At 36.0% G+C, this 21,537-nt stretch overlaps 1 pseudogene; it reads left to right on the top strand.

Moving 5' to 3' along the window:
* Window positions 1-793: 793 nt before the first annotated feature.
* On the top strand, window positions 794-1,198 carry LOC114200066 (ATP synthase F(0) complex subunit g, mitochondrial pseudogene; annotated as a pseudogene).
* Window positions 1,199-21,537: the final 20,339 nt, after the last annotated feature.

Here is a 21,537-nt window from a genome sequence, read left to right as displayed (position 1 = left end):
CCAAGGATTATGCCATTTCACTGGTTATGAGTAAGGATTTCAGTGTTTCTAATGGAGTTTAGCAATTATAGATTGGTTTGAGACTTGGACATACTGCCTTTTAAAATCAATAAAGAGGATTTGATTAATCAGAAATGGCCTTTATTTGGACTTCTATTGTTCATGGGTTGGGTAATCTCCAATCGCTTATTTTATGGCAGACAACGTTTTGATAGATATTGGATATTAGTTAAGATATGTTAGCTTGTTTAGTATTGATTATAACCCAGGGCACCTGGGTGGCTCAGTTGGTTAAGCATCTGCCTTTGGCTCAGATCATGATCCCAGGGTCCTGGGATGGAGCCCCAAGTCTGGCTCTTTGCTCAGCGGGGAGCCTGCTTCCCCACTCCCTCTGCCTGCTGCTCCCCCTGCTTGCTGTGCTCTCTAGCTCGTGCTTGCTCACTCTCTTTGTCAAGTAAATAAAATCTTTAAAAATATATATTGATCATAACCCTATGGGGAAAGCATTGTTATTGTAAACATATCACAAATGAGTTAACTGAGATGTAAAGAGGTATTCAGGTCACACAATTAGAAAGGGGTCAAAGCCAGTGAACTTTGGTTTTATTTAACTCTGAGATGTGGGTTACCTTCCTCTGAAAGTAAACTATACATATTGCCATCACGGAAGAAAGTAAGTAATGCCTGCCAAATACCCACAAGAAGTATCTCCCTATCCCAAAAGTTTTATTTGTTTACTGTTTAATATATTTACAGTATTTTAGCGGGGCAACGGACCTTCCAGTTTAGAACTATGGCCCAGTTTGTCCGTAACCTCGCGGAGAAGGCCCTGGCGCTGGTGAACGCTGCTGTGACTTACTCAAAGCCTCGACTGGCCACATTTTGGCACTATGCCAAGGTTGAGCTGGTTCCTCCAACCCCTGCTGAGATCCATACAGCTATTCAGAGCCTGAAAAAAATAGTCAAGAGTGCTCAAACTGGTAGCTTCAAACAGCTCACAGTTAAGGAAGCTCTGCTGAATGGTTTGGTGGCCACCAAGGTGTGGATGTGGTTTTATGTCGGCGAGATCATAGGCAAGCGTGGCCTCATTGGCTATAATGTTTGAAGACCAATCTTTAACATCTGTTTATATGTGGCTTATTATTTGAGTGTTCTTGGACCATGTGTGATCAGACTGGTATTTGAATAAAAGAAGATAATGTATCAAAAAAATATATATATATATATTTACAGTATTTTAAAAATCCTACTGACCCCAGTGAGTTATCGAAGGAAATCACTAAAACTAAACATATCTGTTACGAGGGAGTTAACAAGAGAGTTCTGATCACCTCTTCCCATTCTCAGTCACCCACCTGTGCCTTCAGATTTTGGCTATAGATAGTAGACAAACCTTTCTAGGTCCACACCCTCAAATAAAGTGAGCCCTGCAATACTGGGCAATATTATACAATATGTAATATACGTCACAGTGTTTTACATTCTTTTCACACTAGAGCTACTCATAGGATGATGGTTAACAGTTCACTATGAATTGCAGAAACTGAGAATGAGCATTTGGAAGTTTTAGAGCAAATTTTAAGTAATTTTTTCTGTTTAATCTGGTGGGTTTTTGTTGGTTTGTTTTTTAGAATTAAGACCAGTATATATCTTTTTTTTTAGTAATTCATTGTTTTGTTTTACAAAAATATCAGTTACAGACTGGCAATTTTTAAAAAAGAGATCACTTTGGGTAAAAAGCATTTCTTTCTGTATATTGATTCCTGTAATTCTTACAATAACTCTATAAAATGGCTATTAGCCACATATTCAGATAAAGATCCTAAGGCACAAAGAGGTCAAGCAGCGCTTGGCAGTTAGTAGGTTGACAGAGCAGAAATTCAATCCCAAGCATTGTGGTATCAAGATATGCCTTTAACCACTATGATACACTGCCTTTTCTAAGCCCATCTTTGGCATACGTCTGATAGACAGTGGTAGAAAATCTGACTAATAGTCTTAGAGAGAGCACAAAAGCATCAATAGAATGATCCTTTGACTTAGTTTATTTCCAGCCATTCCCATCCCATCACCAGTTCAAAGCAGTGCTAAGGTTTACCCATCCCAGAGCAGAGTACCATCCTCGACATGATTTTTGCTCTACCACTGGAGCTCTTGTGAACCTTCCATTTATTTGTTTATTTGTTTCTTCCTGTTGACAGGTTCTTCAAGACTTAGCCTCTCTCTGGCTATCGTGTTTAGAATCTGAGGTTCTAGTATTCAGTTATGTCACGAGCCACTCATTGCAGATAAAATTTTGTGATATAAGTCACTTGCAATCATGGAACGAATGTATTCAATGCTCACTCTGTAAAATTTCCTGCATTTTTTAATGTATATATTGTACCTAATTTTTACTGTCCTACATTTTAAATATATTTGAGTTAGGTTAAAACTCTTATACTTTAACTGACATACTTGGATATTGGTTTAGAATTTTAATTAATGTTTCCCTTAAATCAACAAAAAGATTTGTTGAGTCTCTGTTTTTGTTTCTAATGTGGTTACCATTCTCCTCCTTGCCAGACAAAGAAGTGCAGTGGAAACAGCATGGAATTTGAAGCAAAAGTTTGAGATCTGTTACTTCCATTTATCCAACAAATAATGAGAATCTATTATGGATGAAGGCACTGTTAAAATTGCTAAAGACACAGCAGTGATTAAGATGACAATCTCCCTATTCTCGTGGGGCTTACATTTGAGGAATCAGATATTAAATACACTAGCGAGTAAGGAAGTAGTAGTAAGTGCTAGGAAGAAAATAAAACAGTATTGAGATAAAGTGACTGATAGGGAGGTTTTAGATTGTGTATCAAGGAGAGGCTCTCTGAATAACCAACAGTAGAACTGAGATCTGAATGCCAAGCAGGAAGTAGATATTTACCAACTTCAGGAAAGAATTCCAGGGGAAAGATCTTTTATCCTATCAGAAAAAGAAAAAAATTAAACAAAACCTAGTTTAAAAAAAAAAGGGGTAGATGTTAGCTGAGAGAAGCAGAGGTCAAAGATGAGTATAGTTCATGGCTGTCTATTTGCTGTAGCTCTGTGATATTCTCAACTTGATCTTCATCTATGGGACTACCTCAACTCTAAGCTTGAGGCAAGAGAACTACTAAAATCCTAGGTTTTGCATGGAATATCCAACAAAGATTGTCTCTTAACATTGCTCTATTTTAAGAGCAAGAAAACATTTCTGAGAAACCTCTGGCAAGCTTTTCCCTTGTGCGACTGGCCTGAATAAAGTCTCTTGCCCATTCCTGACTCCGTCCCTATGACTGAGGAAATTTTTTGCACTGCCTGGCATGAGCGTGGGCACCTAGTTCAATGTGTAACAAAAAATTGACAACATCATCATTGGCTTTGACTACTCAGAATTACTCCTACAGCAGGAGTTAATCCCAGAAACTATGTGGCTACGATGTAACCAGGCAGAAGTAGACACTTGAACAAAAACAGGAAGTTATCTTGGAAAGGCTAAAAATGAATGGAAACTACACAGGAGGTCAACAACATCCAGTATGAACAATTCGTGCAAAACTCTGGATCCATTAGAGGACAGATAGGTGGTTCAAAGTGTCTAGGGTGCTACTAGGGAAGGGAGAGTGATAGGAAGTGGGGTCCTAGCGTAGACAAAATCAGTTCCTGTAGGTACTCAAAGATCATGGAGAGGACTTTAGATTTTATTTAAAGTGCGGTGGACAGCCATCAGGATGTTGTTTTTTTTTTTTTTTAAGATTTTATTTATTTATTTGAGAGAGAGAATGAGATAGAGAGAGAGAGCATGAGACGGGGGAGGGTCAGAGGGAGAAGCAGACTCCCTGCTGAGCAGGGAGCCCGATGTGGGACTTGATCCTGGGACTCCAGGATCATGACCTGAGCCGAAGGCAGTCGCTTAACCAACTGAGCCACCCAGGCGCCCCGCCATCAGGATGTTTTAACCACAGTAGAAGGATGGAGCTGCAATGTGATAGAAGTCATGCTGGCTTTGGGAGCAGAGCTAAGTGGTACATCACTGGGTCATTTAAGTACAAATTTAGTTCCTCTTTCTAAATTCCAGTTACCTTGTCTTAAAGCTACGGTTCAACTACTTATTACAAAGCATGTTTTAAATTGTAAATGAAAAATGTATACAAGTACTTTTGAATTCTTTGTTAAACAAATGATAACAAATATACCACCATTCCTTCAGAGTCCCAGTCAGATGTCTTCTCAGAGCCTTACCTGTTCAGACCAACCCTACACTGACCGCTCTTTCCCCAGGGACTCCTGTGGTGTTTCATGGCCATAAAAAATCAATTTACTTTTAAAATTTATAATTTTATCAGACTAGTATATGCATGTTTACTAGGTTACAATTTAAAAGCATTAGCGTAGATCTTCAACCAGATCTTAAGTGCAAGGCATACATGAAAGTTTCTAGCATAGTGTCTGGCACAAAGTAAATAATTATTAAATATGTTTTCTTTCCTTAGGGTCCAGCCCTCTGCTTATACTTGCATTGTGCCTCTTCCCTTCCCTAAAAACTTTCCCTAGTAGGGAAAACAAGAAATGGGCACTTAGTCATTATTCAAAGAGTTATACGCCTATTTAAATGATAGAAACTGGACAATTAATGTGAAAGGGGGAAAAAGTAAATGACAAAGAAACTGTAAGTAAAAATAAAATTTTCAGTTGTGTAATCATCTTGAAATCACTAGATTAATGAATTCTTAACTATCACTTTGATTCTTTCCTGCAAGTTCCTAGTAGAAAAGCTGAAAAAGAGCTAGTATATTGCCCAAAGTTTTTAGCATGAAGACAAAATAATCCACAGAAAAGAGCCACTATTTTAACTAATTATTCAGAAATGCAATGCAATTCAAAAAAAAAAAAAAAAAAAAAGGAGGACAGAACAAAGCACATGTGCTAAGGAATGAATCACCCAAATACATATACTGCACCTACTGTACATGGTCAGGGAGTTTAACATCTGACTTTCTCATACACTCCAGCGGAGACATCAGTAACCTAAACATCCTAGATTAAACAGTTCAGACCCTGAATCACTTTAAGCCATGTAAAGCAATAAACCTTCAGGATAAAAGACAAAATAGCAGAGTTCACTGAAAAGCCATGTGCAGACCATGTTTATCTTTGATTTACTGAACAAAGGGTAAATGCTAAAAGCCCCTTTTGTTACCCTTCTTTGGAAATATTAACACAGAGTTAGTAAGATCATATACTGCATGGTGTTAAGAAATAAACATTATCAATTTTCCTGACATTGCTGAATGCAGCCTAAACTCAACTTAGGACAAATTTCAGAAAAAGCTAACAATCACTACAGAAATTAAAAAAAAAATCCATCAGAATGTAATACAAATATGGCTTTATTACTTTACAAGTTCAGGCAAGATTGAATACTCACAATTATGTAATATTTAATGCTTGATTTTATTTTCTGGGGTACCTCTACAAGCCATCAGTCATGAAAAATATTAAACAGCACACATTTCAATACCACACAATTAAAATAAATGTGGGTTGCTATATTTTGCCTACTTTGCATTTGTGATTTATACATTTTCCTGAATACATAGTTAAGGAAATATATGCTCAGTAGAAGAAATAATATCACCACTGCATGCTCAACAAATCATCTACAAAAGTGTTGCATGCACTATCATTTACTTAGAGCAAATGGTTGTTTTTCTATAAACACTATTTATGAGAGCATCAGATGCAATCTGCATACTAATGTACCCGTGTATTTCACAGAATTATCCACACGGCTTAGTGATTTTCTCTCTCTCCACAGTAACAACCTCCCTCCACCCCCAATTAGTTCCATCCCCACATAGATCTCCACCATGCAATATCTGTCTTAGGTATATCAAAAATAGTTGACAAACAGCCATGGAGAAATAATTCAAATCACAAAAACATTCTAGGTCCTAAAAATTCCTTTCTTTATTCAATCATTTAATTTCTACAAATAAATAGATCCATCACCACCCAAACAATCTTAAAGGCCTCCAGTAGAGATCTCTATAAAGTAAGAAATTAAAACAGATGATACAAAGTAGGCTGACAAACTTACACAATCAAGTGCAAAATAGTGAAAACCTAAGTGCAAGGATCCAGACTTTGTTATCTCAGAAAAACCAAGATTCTGTTATTTATATTTGCCACTATTTATATGAATTTTATACAATCATGTTTAGGTTTTATCTTCACCTGAAGACATTTAACTCCCTTTTTCTTAAAAATATATTAACCTCCTTAGACTTGTCCTTAAGAATGGCTATGCAGTACACAGGTTGGCATGGTCACAAGTCAATAGCTTTGTACCACAATCTCTGCATCTGCCTAGCTACCTCCCCTTATTACAAAGAGCCCAACAATGTAATGGTGGTTTGAGGAGAGCAAGACCTAACAAAAATTTACATAAAATAAATGACTTTATAAAGGGCAAATATCATTTGCTTAATATATTATGCTGAAATCCATTAAAGATTTTCATAAACCAATGAAAATGCAAATGCAATGTAACTTGGATTCTGATTACTAGAAAGCCTTTCATTGTCTGACAGTTCTGTGGATTTTATGTACAGTCATCTTTGTGTTTTATTCTGTCAAAACTCATTCTCCAATATACTCATACATAAATATACTAAACTTTATTTCCATAATTTTTAGTGATTACTCAGAATTGAGACCCTTAAGCAGTTTATTATCCAAGCCAAATTAACTGCAATAAATCATCAATTTCTCATGGTTTGCATACTTCCATGAGACCTGCTATGAACTGAATTGTGTGCTCCCAAAATTCTTATGTTAAAGCCTTAACCTTTAAGATGACAGTATTGGGATATTAGCCTTTGGAAGATACTCAGGTTTAGTTAAGGTCATGAGGGTGGGGTCCTCATAATGCGATTAGTGCCCTCACAGAAGAGATACTAGAGAGCATGTGGTTTCTCTCTCTCCAATACGTGAGGACACATTGAGAGGGCTATGTGTAAAACCCAGGAGGAGAGCTCTCACTAGAAACCAAACATGCTGGCACCCTAACCTTGCACTTCAAATCTCCAGAACTGTCCTTTAAGCCCTGCAGCTTGTGTGTGGTATTTTTGTTATAGCAGAACAAAAAGACTAATTCAAGATCCTTATGGAACATAACTTCTCTAGAATATATAGGATTATCATCAGAAACATTACTGGCTTCTCCTCATGTTCATTTTCACCCCCTCAACACTTAACATTTTTTAGATGATTATCATTTATACATTATACTTCCATAAGATTTGATATGAGAAACATTTTTTCATAATTCTATTTCTAGACTAATGAAACATTTTAAACTATTATAAATCAAATATTAAACACTGTTAATCTTTAGCATCAAGATTTATTTGAGCCTAAATAAATCTCTCTTTCCTTGGAAAATTTTGTGATTACAAATTTTTCCAAGGAAAGGGGTAATTTTTAAAATCGATTTTAAAGACTAAAGCAGAAATGTCAATTTGATTATACCTAAGGATATGGACATTTTAAAAGTACTTTAAAGAAACCACCCAACCAGACAGAATAACCATCCTGGTTTACCTAGAACCCTCCTGGTTTTAGCATTTTAAATCCCTCATCCTGGAATACACTTCAGTCCAAGACAAACCAGGACAGGTTGTCAACCTAACAGTACATTACCTTGTCATTTTTACCATAAGTCATTACGTATCTGTGATTTTCATCTCCTAAGAACCCAGAGTAAATAGAAACTTTCATAGTGTGTATATATATCTGCATCAGACTACAGTTAACCTTTCTTCTGTTTAAATTTTACAACCTTACAACTAAAAAGGGACATTAGAAATTATTTCCCCTAGTACTTAAGTTACAAGTAAGCCAAAAATAGTTTGCAGAGATCAAAGTTTGTGAATCAGCTATAACAAGAATGGTCTTCTCATTTTAGTCCTCAAGGAACTTCCTAAAGACAGTCTAATAGAAACATAACCCTTCAAAATTCCTGACAGCTAAAAGGTGATGAGAAAATTAAAAGGCATCACACTATCATGTAAAAATTCAGTGTGATTATGAGTAGAATCTGACCAGGAATTATCTTTAACTTAGATAAACCTTAAAATTCATACAGGGTAAATGCCCAACAATTGCTAAGACAAACACAAAAAAAGAATAAAGAATGAATTGTAAGATACATATCATAGAGTAACAATAGTCAATTCAATAGGTCACAATTGCTTTAGGAAGAAATAGTTTAGTGGATTATCAATTTATGACCTTGGAAAAAATGGAAGGACATACCCAAGGTCATTAACATGACTAAAGTGGACATATGTTGCAGAGGTTGTAGGAAATGTAAAAGAGGAGGAAGAAAGTGTCTATTGATAAAAACTTGATGTAGGATATGATTCCATTTATAAAAGAGATTCCATTTATGAGACAGAGAGAGAGAGATGCCTCAAAGAATATGATCACCAAAATTATAATGGTATTTATCTCAGGATGAAGAGGTTATATGTGATCTTTATTTTCCCTCATACAATATTTTAAAGACACACATACACAGAGGATGTATTCTATACCCATTAATTTCTACACTTCAGAAAATTAAGAACTAGTGGATAAATTTTGTCTTCTTTTACTCTTAGGAAGAAGTTAAAGGCACTAAAACATCCAGATTGGCTTTCATTAAAAATTTCCAGTTTGACAATTGGTTTATAAATTGGCATATTTGAAATAGAATTAATGTCAGTAATATTTTTAAACCCAATCCTGGACATAGCAAGATATAAAAAATATAATTTTTTTCTGAATTTGAAAGTAACACACTATAATATTCTCATAAAATAATTAAAGAGGGGCGCCTGGGTAGCTCAGACAGTTAAGCATCCACCTCTTGATTTCAGCTCAGGGCATGATCTCAGTGTGTCCTGGGATCAAGACCCACATAGGACTCTGTGCTCAGCCCATCTGCTTAGGATTCTCTCTCTCCCTTTCCCTCCGCCCCTCCACCTCTCTTCTTATACAGCAAACACTACAACAATCTTTTTGGAGTGCCAGCTTTTTATAGGAGTTGACTGAGAAAAGCATGCTGCCCACCACCTAGAGACCATGTCTTCAGGTACAGCCTATACCGATAAAGGAAAGGAAACCACCAGGACTGTGGGATTCTAAGTTTAGGTGTAGCCTCTGCTGGGCGCCCACTGTCCAAACTACCCAAAGTGGGTTCACAGGTCATTGCTTAAGAATTCCACTTGTCCTATTACAATTTCCCATATTTAAATGTAAAAGAAAATTAGCAAGTTTTCCTGCTATAATTTCCACATATTCTGAAATAGAGGTGAGCTCATGTGAACGTTTAAAACACACTGATGGAACAGCATTTAATAGGAATACTTTTTTTCTATCGTAATAAAATTTATTGTTTTTTCTTTAAATTTTTTATTGTTATGTTAATCACCATACATCATTAGTTTTTGATGTAGTGTTCCATGATTCATTGTTTGTGCATAACACCCAGTGCTCCACGCAGAACGTGCCCTCTTTAATACCCATCACCAGGCTAACCCATCCCCGCACCCCCCTCCCCTCTAGAACCTTCAGTTTGTTTTTCAGAGTCCATCATCTCTCATGGTTAGTCTCCCCCTCCGATTTACCCCCCTCATTCTTCCCCTCCAGCTATCTTTTTTTTTTCTTAACATACATTGCATTGTTTGTTTCAGAGGTACAGATCTGTGATTCAACAGTCTTGCACAATTCACAGCACTCACCATAGCACAAACCCTACCCAATGTCTATCACCCAGCTACCCCTTCCCTCCCACCCCACCCCGATTCCAGCATCCCTCAGTTTGTTTCCTGAGATTAAGAATTCCTCATATCAGTGAGGTCATATGATACATGTCTTTCTCTGATTGACTTATTTCACTCAGCATAACGCCCCTCCAGTTCCATCCACGTCGTTGCAAATGGCAAGGTCTCATTCCTTTTAATGGCTGCATAATATTCCATTGTGTATATATACCACCTCTTCTTTATCCATTCATCTGTCGACAGACATCTTGGCTCTTTCCACAGTTTGGCTATTGTGGATATTGCTGTTATAAACATTGGGGTGCACGTACCCCTTCGGATGCCTACATTTGTATCTTTGTGGTAAATACCCAGTAGTGCAATTGCTGGATCGTAGGGTAGCTCTATTTTCAACTTTTTGAGGAACCTCCATACTGTTTTCCAGAGTGGTTGCACCAACTTGCATTCCACCAACAGTGTAAGAGGGTTCCCCTTTCTCCGCATCCCCGCCAACATCTGTCATTTCCTGACTTGTTAATTTTAGCCATTCTGACTGGTGTGAGGTGGTATCTCATTGAGGTTTTGATTTGGATTTTCCTGATGCCAATAGAGAGCCCAGAAATGGACCCTCAACTCTATGGTCAACTCATCTTTGACAAAGCAGGAAAGAATGTCCAATGGAAAAAAGACAGTCTCTTCAACAAATGGTGTTGGGAAAATTGGACAGCCACATGCAGAAGAATGAAACTGGACCATTTCCTTACACCACACACAAAAATAGACTCCAAATGAAAAAAAAAAAAAATAGATTCCAAATGGTTGAAAGACCTAAATGTGAGACAGGAGTCCATCAAAATCCTAAAGGAGAACACAGGCAGCAACCTCTTCGACCTCAGCCACAGCAACTTCTTCCTAGAAACATCGCCAAAGGCAAGGGAAGCAAGGGCAAAAATGAACTATTGGGATTTCATCAAGATAAAAAGCTTTTGCACAGCAAAAGAAACAGTCCACAAAACCTCAAAAGACAACCGACAGAATGGGAGAAAATATTTGCAAATGACATATCAGATAAAGGGCTAGTATCCAAAATCTATAAAGAACTTCTCAAATTCAACACCCAAAGAACAAATGATCCAATCAAGAAATGGGCAGAAGACATGAACAGACATTTTTTCCAAAGAAGACATCCAAATGGCCAACAGACACATGAAAAAGTGCTCAGCATCGCTTGGCAATAGGAATACTTCTTTAACAACTACAGAAAGGAAAGGTAATGCCTTCTTTTCCACTGTAATTTCTGAATTTTTTACAAGGAATTGTATATATGTGGAGATTACTTAATAGCAACGAATTGGTAGATTCAATTGAGCTCCAACTCAATCAGATGACAACTAACTGGGGGAAAGGAAACCAAGTTTAAAACAGAAACATTGAACCTTTATGACAATCTAATCCTGCAATGGGAAGAGAAAAAGTGGGCACTTCTTCAAATAAATAAAGTTCTAATATGTACTCTAACAGGTGTTTCAAAAACAATATATCTAATACTAGAAGAGATATCTCCCATTAGCGAATGGTGGACACTCACTGAGGAACAGTGAAGTCTCATTATTACTGTCCCGTGGAAATACATTTTTATAGTATAATAACCTCTTCAATTAATTCTATGGTCATTTGTCACAGTGTAACAGCTGCCAAAGCACGGTAACAGTTCAGTAAAATGTAGTCCTCATTCTCTTTCACACAACAGTGAACTGTTTAGGCTGTTACATAATCACAGTAATGCCATTCATACATCCTGTCAATTCCATCCATTCAATTATGAAAATCAGAAAACCACAGAGCAGGGTGGCCCAGAAATAACAGTTCCACAGAGAGGAAATTAAAAGCAACTTCCAATGCCATTCTACCACCTCTTATTTTCAGTTTTTATTTTCCTCATTTTTCTCCTTTTCCTTTCATTGTCAGACAGTTTCCTTCATTTTCTTTCACTTTTTCTTCTCCCTCTTCCCTATTCATTTTATCTGTCAAGGACTCCAGAAGCACTGCTTGTGTAACATGGTGAATTAATAAGAAAAAGTGGATGGTGTCAACATTCCTTTTGCTACAAGAAAGAAAGCCTATACAAGGGAACATGGAATATTCACCAGAAGGGAGGATACAGTAAAATCTCAGAGTGGTAGAAGACAACCATGGGTCCATGGGTCAGCTCCTCCACTTCTACCAAGACTCTCCAATCTACCAGCAGAGCTAAGCAGAGTGAAAAAAGCCAGGAAAAATGACCAGGGCTAAAGATGCATAAAACAGCCCCAGTCCTCTTACATATCAAGCAAATATTATGTAAACATTTTTAGCAGTCTTTCCTTACTTAAACAAATAAAACCAGGGCCCACAAGTGCTCTGTGGCTCAACTTACCTCTGCTCTGGGGACTGGGTAGTGCTTCAGAGAGAAGAGGGGCACAGCATATAGGACTTTTGAACATTCTGGGTATGTAGACAAAAATCCCAAAACATAACAAATATTTACTTTCATATTAAGTCCCTCTTAAAATAGGGACTTAATATCTGAGTTCATTTGATTTAACAACATGAATATAATAATTCTTAAAGAATTGTGAGTGAAATTCATATTCTTCAATCCAAAGATAATCATTTGTACCAAAGTTGTTAAATGCTTCCTGGTGTGGCAAGAATTATGTACTCAATGATCTCTGTACTGAGATTTAATTCAAGACTATTAAAAAGTTTCATATGGTTTCTAACCACAAATTTACTAGTCACACCAAAGGATAAATAAAACTAACAGCCTACACAATGCATACAAGAGCATTTGATGGCATACAAGTGTTGACAGATTATTTGAACAATCTTAATTCAGTGAAATCCAACTATGGAATAATTTTATTGTCTTCGGTAACCACCCTTTTGAATCTCCCTTTACCACCTCTGAAAATAACCTGAGCCAGAATCTATAAGGTTCCAATCCTACTCAAATTTAAGACCTCTATTTCATATCCAATACACTCCCCTCTCCTAACTCAGGCTCTTTGTACTTCTTCCTGCCTCCCCTTTCTGGTTCTAGATTTTTCTTTGTTAAAACAGAAGGTGGAGCTTAAAGAAAAATGCCAAAAACATTGTTACCTTGTGCAGTTCTACTCCTCCCTCAGCAGAAAACACTCTCCCAGCAGCCATTGTTGGGACCCTCCTTTTATTAAAGAGAGCACAGGTGAATTCTATTGGGTGTCTATTGAGGATACCTCCCCACTGCAGAGCCTTCTGATGTGAAACATCTACTCTGTTCAGCGCTTCCAATCCTGCCTTAAATGCCAGCAGCAGTGATCAAGCACACGTGGTTCCTTTGCGTCAGTAGCTTTGAGTAAAATCCCACCACCTGGTGCCCTATACAATACAAGTACGAGCTCCTCACCTGCTGCTCCCTGTCTCCTGGTAGTTGTTCTGTTTGCCCCACAACTGTTTGCGTAATTGTGGAGTAGGTCTGCAAGGCTGCCATAGGAACAGACATCTAATTTAAGATTGAGATAACAAAGTCCTCCTTTTCCAGGCACCATTGAGGTATTCTCTTTGACCCCATTTTTCCTAGTTTGTGAAGAGTTTTCTTAGTTTCTTGGCTATGAGGAGAGAAAAGCCACAGCACTCCTTGCTAGGTCAAGAACTCAAAACCAAAATGAATATCCTTGAAGCCTATAACTTTCGTGGATATCTACTGGGGATGATTGGAGTAGCAGGGCCAATTCAGTTGTCTCTTTTCACGTGATTTTTTAAATTGAGGTATAATTGACATATAACAAATTAGTTTCAGGTGTACAACATGATTTGCTACTTGTATATATTGTGAAATGATCACCACAATAAGTCTAGTTATTGTCCATTACCACGGTTAAAAAATATTTTTTCTTGTAATGAGAATTTTAAGATCAACTCTTAGCAATTTTCAAATATGCAATACAGTATTATTTAACTATAGTCACCATGCTGTATATTACATCTCCATGACTTATTTTAGAACTGGAAGTTTGTACCTTTTGAACACCCTCATCCATTTTGTGTGATTTCATGTACACTTAACCCTTGAACAATGAGGGTTTAGGGGCACTGACCCCTCCACAGCCGAAAATACACATATAGCTTTTGACTCCTCCAAAACTTAACTACTAATAGCCTGACATTTACCAGAAGCCTTACCAATAACATACATAGTCGATTAACACGTTTTGTAAGTTATATTTACTACATACTATATTCTTGCAATAAAGTGAGACAGAGAAAAGAAAATCTTTTTATTTTTTAAAGATTTCATTTATTTTTTGACAGAAAGAGACACAGCGAGACAGGGAACACAAGCAGGGGGAGTAGGAGAGGGAGAAGCAGGCTTCCCGCGGAGCAGGGAGCCCGATGCGGGGCTCAATCCCAGGACCCTGGGATCCTGACCTGAGCTGAAGGCAGATGCTTAATGACTGAGCCACCCAGGCGCCCCTGATCTTAAGAAAATCTTAAGGAAAATACACTTGCAGTATTATATACAGTACAGTATACTTATTGAAAAAATTCCATCAATAAGTGGAGTTGCACATTTCAAATCTGTGTTGTTCAAGGGACAACTGCATATGTTTACAACTTGTATTTTGTCACTGGGTATTGTATGATAACTTCTCATGCCTTTAATGATTCTTACCCAACATTGTTTGGCAAGGCTGCATAGTACTACATGGAATGACTAATAAGGTAATTTATTTTACTGTAATCCAACTTGTATGTAATGTAATCTTCCCACTTCTTTACTATTATGAATATCATAGTAGTAAATATCTTGATAGCTATCTGAACACATCTCTGGTTATTTTATGTGACCAAATAATTTTTGCTACTTTGATTTTATCTAAAAGGTATGAATTTGGGGGAGCTCTTAAGTATATTACGGCAAATTATGTCCAAGGGTTATAGACTCAAAAATACTAGGAATTATCAGTTTTTTTAAATATCTTGGGCAACTCATAATTCTGTCAAATTATTCTCATAGGTAAAAATACTTTTATTAAAAAATAACATGTGTAAAAAAAAAAAGAAATAACATGTGTGGGATGCCTGGGTGGCTCAGTTGGTTAAGTGACTGACTTTTGCTGTCAGTTCAGGTCACGATCTCATGGTTGTGAAGAGGGAGCACCATGCGGGTCTCCAAGCTCAATTCAGAGTCGACTTGAGATTCCCTCTGCCCCTCCCCCACCCGTGCTTGTGCACTCTCACTCTCTCTCTCTTTCAAATAAATATATAAATAAAATCTTTTTTAAAAAATGTGTGTGATATACTACCCATATAAGATCACCTTTAGTTATCTTTTCAGTATTTGTATAGAAAGAAAGATATCTGAAAAAGTATTTATCACATTTTGATGACAGTTATTTCTAGGTAGACATTCAAGTGATATTTTACTTTCCTATTTATCCTTTTCTTATTGCCCTTCTAAATTATTTATTAAGAACACGGAGCAGGTTTTTTTGACAATGACTGTTAGTATCTTACGCACTTTTGCATATTACCAGTTTTTAAAATAGTTCATTGAAAATACCCCACCATACGAAACCAGAGATTAAACTATATTAACAATAGTTATAGCAATCATAGTAGTAACAGGAGGAGGTACCCTGGGATTATTAAATAACATTCACCTCAAAGCATCAACTCATTTTATTGTGAGTTAAATCAAGTTGTCAGTTTCTAAGTACAGATTTCTCTTAAGTACAAAATTTATCCACATATAAAAACCTGGTCCAACTGCATTCAACAAGACAAACTAAAAACAGTTGAGTTAATTGAAACAACCATTTAATGAGGAAAGGAATGTTTATATAAGTGAAACAAATCTCTCTTGGCCCTTTATCCTTTGAATAACCTAGCCAATTTCAATTGGCCCCCTTGCCATTTGGCATTTATATTTAGATTACTGTCAAAACATGACGCGTTCTGAAATGGGGCTACATATCGGTGCCATCTGTCAAGTAGCATGGTCATAGCAAATGTTTGATTTCCAACTTCTCCTTGACTCATCCTTCTCTCTCCATAACGTATATATCAAAAAGATAACCTGGTGGTTAGATGATACCAACCTAATCAACAGCTCTTCTTTTTAACTAATGAATCAATTAAAGTTTCTGTTTGCCAGCAACAGAACTTAATTCTAGTTTAATTAAGCAAAAACCATGTTATTACACTAAAGCAAAAAGTATGTTATTACAAGCATTTGGTGGATAGGGCCACTTCACTGATCAATAAGATACACAATGAGGCCCAAGTCTGGAAGACCATTCATGATTGGCCAGAACCCAGGGAGCCACAAGAAGCAGGAAAATGGGACATTGGAATAGCCTGGTCCAGGATGATGTGGACATTGCTGTTGAGATCAGTCATTTCTGACCATTTCCTCAGTTTCTCTCCCAACACTTAACGTCCCTAGAGAGAAGAGTCTTGTGGGCCAAGCTAAGTCATCTGACTGCCCCTTGGCTATCAGGATGAGAGTCTGGCACCTAGAAATAACTGCTCACCACAAACAGCCACAGTGGAAGAGGGCCCTCTTTCTCCAAAAGAAAATGAGGGCACAATTAAAAATAGGAATAACTGCTGGGAGACAAACAAGAGCAAATGTTCATTGCACCTGACTGAATTTAGTGCCTACCATGCCTTCTTCCCTTGCTTCATACCATAACTCTGAGACTAGCTTTTTTCGAACTGAAGATTGCAACATATTAGTGAGTCATTAAATCAGTTTAGTAGATCATATCCATATATTTAAAAGCAAAATTGGATGGAGCAGGAAATATCAGAAGGAATTGCATATGGGAAGTTCATGAAACTTCTCTTTTATGTCTATGGAGTATATGTTTGTTTTTGTGCATTTGTGTGAAGGTAAACCGTGGTCAAAAACATTTGAAAAAAACTTTGTCGTAGTCCTTACCAGCATTCTGTGGAGCCTACAATTATATGTGCCCCCTAACCTGGACTATTATAGTCCGAAAAGGGCAAATCTAATCACATGTAACTGGTACTATGAAGCCTCCATGATGAGTCATTGTACAACAAACAGCTTAATGTTATAAAGTGAAGTCATCATTTATATCACCACATGTGGTTATTAAATTTTATTTAGTTAGGACAATCTGTGCAACCATTTATTTGATCACAAGTATTTACCATCTTGTCTGAAATTTTACTAGTGTCACAAATAAGAAAATTCCCAAAGTGGTAATTTTTCATCATGAATATTTTTATATCATTGTAATTTTATTAGTTCATGTTGAGTCAATCAACTCTCGCTTCTTCCATGAGATTTTCTCCAATTACTATAATCCACCCTAGTCGCTCTCCTTTTACTGAACTCCTTTGTCACTTAACTTCTGATAGTTCATCACATAACTATAACACCTCACCCAAATGAAACACAGCTCAAAACTAGATAGGGAAAAAAGACATCTGAGGAGACCAAAGAGAAATCACAAATCCCATACAGTAAGCTCAGTGCATTGTATTCATAAGAAAATTCTCTAGGATCTTGTCTGAAGCTCATTTTTTCTGCTTTCTATATAATCCTAATAAGCACAATAGCTAGCACCTGGGAGACAATAAATAATTGTCAAATAGTAAATGGATGGAAAAAAAAGAGAGCAAGGGAGGAAAGGAGAAAGAAAGAAAAGAAAGAAGAAAAGGAAGAGAAGAAAGAAAAATTTCCAAGTCCAAAGCAAATTAGAAGAGGCAAAATGCAAGAGTGGGAAATAAGAGTGAGGCAAGTAGGGAGATGGCACCATTGCAAAGTGGATATCAATAACAAGGTCACACACACACACACACACACACACACACACACACACGAATTTATGAACACAAAATTCACAATAGTTTGGAGTTATTTAAGTATAATCAAACAGAAAAAAACATTTCAGTAGAACCTCCGTGTATTATCCAAAGAGCAAATTCTTATAATGAAGACTTTGAATCTTCCAAAAGACGTGTTCAGTATATTCTATTCACAGCATGAAATGGTGAGATTTTAGAATATTTAATATCCAAGAGGTTAAAAGTGAAATATTTTGTTAGATTTGTCTATCTAAAAAATGGTGTTCCAAAACACTCTTTCCCCATTCTTTGTACCTGAATTTTACTGCTAACATTTAATCAAATACAACTCCATCTCTGTGGCTTGACTATAAACAGTTCGAGGGCAATAAACACCTTATACTTGTTACCTGAGATGCTTCAAAAATTATTAGGTTAAAACAACTTCAAGGGGTGCCTGGGTGGCTCAGTTGGTTAAGGGTCTGCGTTTGGCTCAGGTCATGATCCATCCCAGCGTCCTGGGATCCAGCCCTGCATCCGGCTCCCTGCTCAGCAGAGAGCCTGCTTCTCCCTCTCCCTCTGCTGCTCCCCCTGCTTGTGCTCTCATGCTCTCTCTCTCTCTCTCACAAGTAAATAAATAAAATCTTATAAAAAATAAAACAATGTCAAAAGGATGTGAGCTTCATGCATCAGAAATGTATAAATGAATAAACGTTTCCTATGAAGACTGGATAAAATTTAAACACTATCCTTCATTTGATAAACTTATTTAAATTAAAATATCAAAAGTAAGGACAATTCAATGAACCATGAGAGACGATGGACTCTGAAAAACAAACTGAGGGTTCTAGAGGGGAGGAGGGTGGGAGGATCGGTTAGCCTGGTGATGGGTATTAAAGAGGGCATGTTCTGCGTGGAGCACTGGGTGTTATATGCAAATAATGAATCATGGAACACTACATCAAAACTAATGATGTAATGTATGGTGATTAACATAACATAATAAAAAAAGTAAGGACAATTCAGTGAATGACAGAGAATTTATGACATTTTACAAGAAATAACAAGTCATTTTACTGAGCCAAGGTCTCTGCTGGAAATACATACTCATGTAAAGTGTGGACTCAGAGCTAAATCCTGGATATATGTTAACTAACAAAATTTAAATTAAAAAAATAGGAAAAAAAAGAACTAAATCCTGGAACTTTAAGAGATTCAGATGCAAATGTTCATCCTGCCTATCAAGAACCCATCTTGCTTATTAACCACATTTTAACAAAGAACAAAATTCTATTCCACAAATTGTTTACATGACACCTACAGCTAATTTTCATGAAAAATGTGTGCAAAGTGTTTGACTCATATGACTAACATGCATCCACTTTGGACTAAGATCCTTACAAAGACCACTCAATGTAAGTTTCAAATTGACAATAAGAAATATATATGTGAACAGAAGAGAAGAAAAAAACTTTTCCTCTGGGTTTCTGTGTATATATATCTCTCACACAACTTTGTTCTTTAAAAAATACGGTTTTATCAAAGTCTGTTCCATCTTAAAGTGACTATTTGGTTTTACACTAAGATTTATTTAGCTAAAATTTGAAACATTATATTCAGAAATATTTGTGGACTCTTTGAGTTCCTCAAATAGTGAAGATTTTAAGTCTTCTTCAAACTGTATAGAAACTATATTCTAACTTGATACATATCAATTATATATACCTAAGAACAGGATTAAAATACTTGGTATTTGCTTTTTTATAACAAATTGTATACATATTCCTAAAATGAATACATATCAATACATGCTTTTTAAAACTGTAGCAATCAGGTCAAAGAACACTGGGTCTGTAAAAATCAAAGAAACTTTTCCCTCATATCACAATCTTTTTATTTTTTTTGGCTCAGTTGGTTAGGCGACTGCCTTCCGCTCAGGTCATGATCCCAGAGTCCCAGGATCGAATCCTGCATCAGGCTCCCTGCTCAGCGGGGAGTCTGCTCCTCCCTCTGACCCTACCCCCTCTTGTGCTCTCTCTCTCACTCTCTCTCTCAAATAAATAAAATAAAATCTTAAAAAAAAATATTTAGTAAAAAAAAACAATCTTTTTAAATTAACTAACAATGATTATTTCTAGGGCTTTACTGGAAGTATGAATTCTGATAGCTCTTTTTGCATACTGTCAAGCTCTCCTAGAAATAGTACTTTGTAGACAAATGGATTTAAATCAACAGAATATTGAAAAATGATACTAAACAGAGCAACATATTTTTTCAATACTCAAGAAGTATACTTTCTTTTTTTTATTACATTCAGTTAAGTCAACATACAGTACATCATTAGTTTTTGATGTAGTGTTCAACGATTCATTAGTTGCATATAACCCCCAATGCTCATCACAACATGTGCCCTCCTTTATGCCCATCATCCGGTTACCCCACCCTCCCAACCCCCTCCCTTCTGTAAACCTCAGTTTGTGTCCAAAATCGGAGAGGCAGACAAACCATGAGAAGTATACTTTCTTCTTAGATGCCCTCAAAAAAAAAAAAAAAAAAGGTTCTCATAGGTGTGAGCACATGGAACTGATAAAATTGACAAAAATATAAAATATATAATTTATAAAAATATATAAAATTGCTTTTGATATTATTTCATTTATAAAAGCCATGTGCATGTTTTCCACAAGATTCTTTCACTAAGCATGAAATCATATAAAATTTAAAATATATAAATATAATATATATATTTTATATATATATATAATATATATATATAAAATATATAATATATAATATATATATAATATATAATTTTATATGATTCATACAAAATATAAAATATATAATTTATAAAAATATATAAAATTGCTTTTGATATTATTTCATTTATAAAAGCCATGTGCATGTTTTCCACAAGATTCTTTCACTAAGCATGAAATCATATAAAATTTAAAATATATAAATATAATATATATATTTTATATATATATATAATATATATATATATAAAATATATAATATATAATATATATATAATATATAATTTTATATGATTCATACAAAATATAAAATATATAATTTATAAAAATATATAAAATTGCTTTTGATATTATTTCATTTATAAAAGCCATGTGCATGTTTTCCACAAGATTCTTTCACTAAGCATGAAATCATACAAATTGTTCTGCCACAAAAATGAAGAAATGTTAATCTAGTGACAGCAACAATCCCCAAGGGGACAGGTAGCCAAAATTACGCCTCTAGGTGACACTGGAAAAGAACCAGAAATGGCACATTTGACAGCAAGAAGACAACCTTTATTAAACTTATTCTGCTTTACCTCAATAATAAAATCAGAAGGCAATATTAATTAACAGTTGAATTATTATAAACTGAACACATCAGTGCATTGCTACCCAGTGCTGCTCAATTTTTGTCACAGATGGCACATGTAGAAAACAATGCTATTTGTACAGCACAGGGAGACATCCCAGTGAGATAACTGACTCCATAACCCCTATCACTGTAGGCTGCCCAGGGCTGAGGGAAACAAGTACCTTGGTCTATCCATAAAGAATTCTCAAACAGAGATTAGAAATTTCTGTGCTAACTTAATGAAAATGGAACTGTGTTCTTTAACAGTATCCCAAGTTGACACACATGAGCTTCCATGTGCCAAACAAAATTAATAAATATTTGTTGAATGTCTAGTATGTGCAAGTCTCTATGTTTAATGATTAAACCAAATTTTATCTCAATAAACCTAAAAAAGAATATTGAATCAGCAGGCAGATTTGAATACCAGGCTAGGCATGAACATTCTTCTATAGGAGCAAAGTGCAGAAACTTCCAAGACAATTTTGGAAGA

This window comes from Eumetopias jubatus, unplaced genomic scaffold (assembly GCF_037043125.1).
Source record: "Eumetopias jubatus isolate StellerSeaLion01/CBP00866 unplaced genomic scaffold, mEumJub1_p1.0 scaffold_5, whole genome shotgun sequence".
Lineage (NCBI taxonomy): Eukaryota > Metazoa > Chordata > Mammalia > Carnivora > Otariidae > Eumetopias > Eumetopias jubatus.
This window is presented reverse-complemented; position numbering and strand designations above follow the sequence as displayed.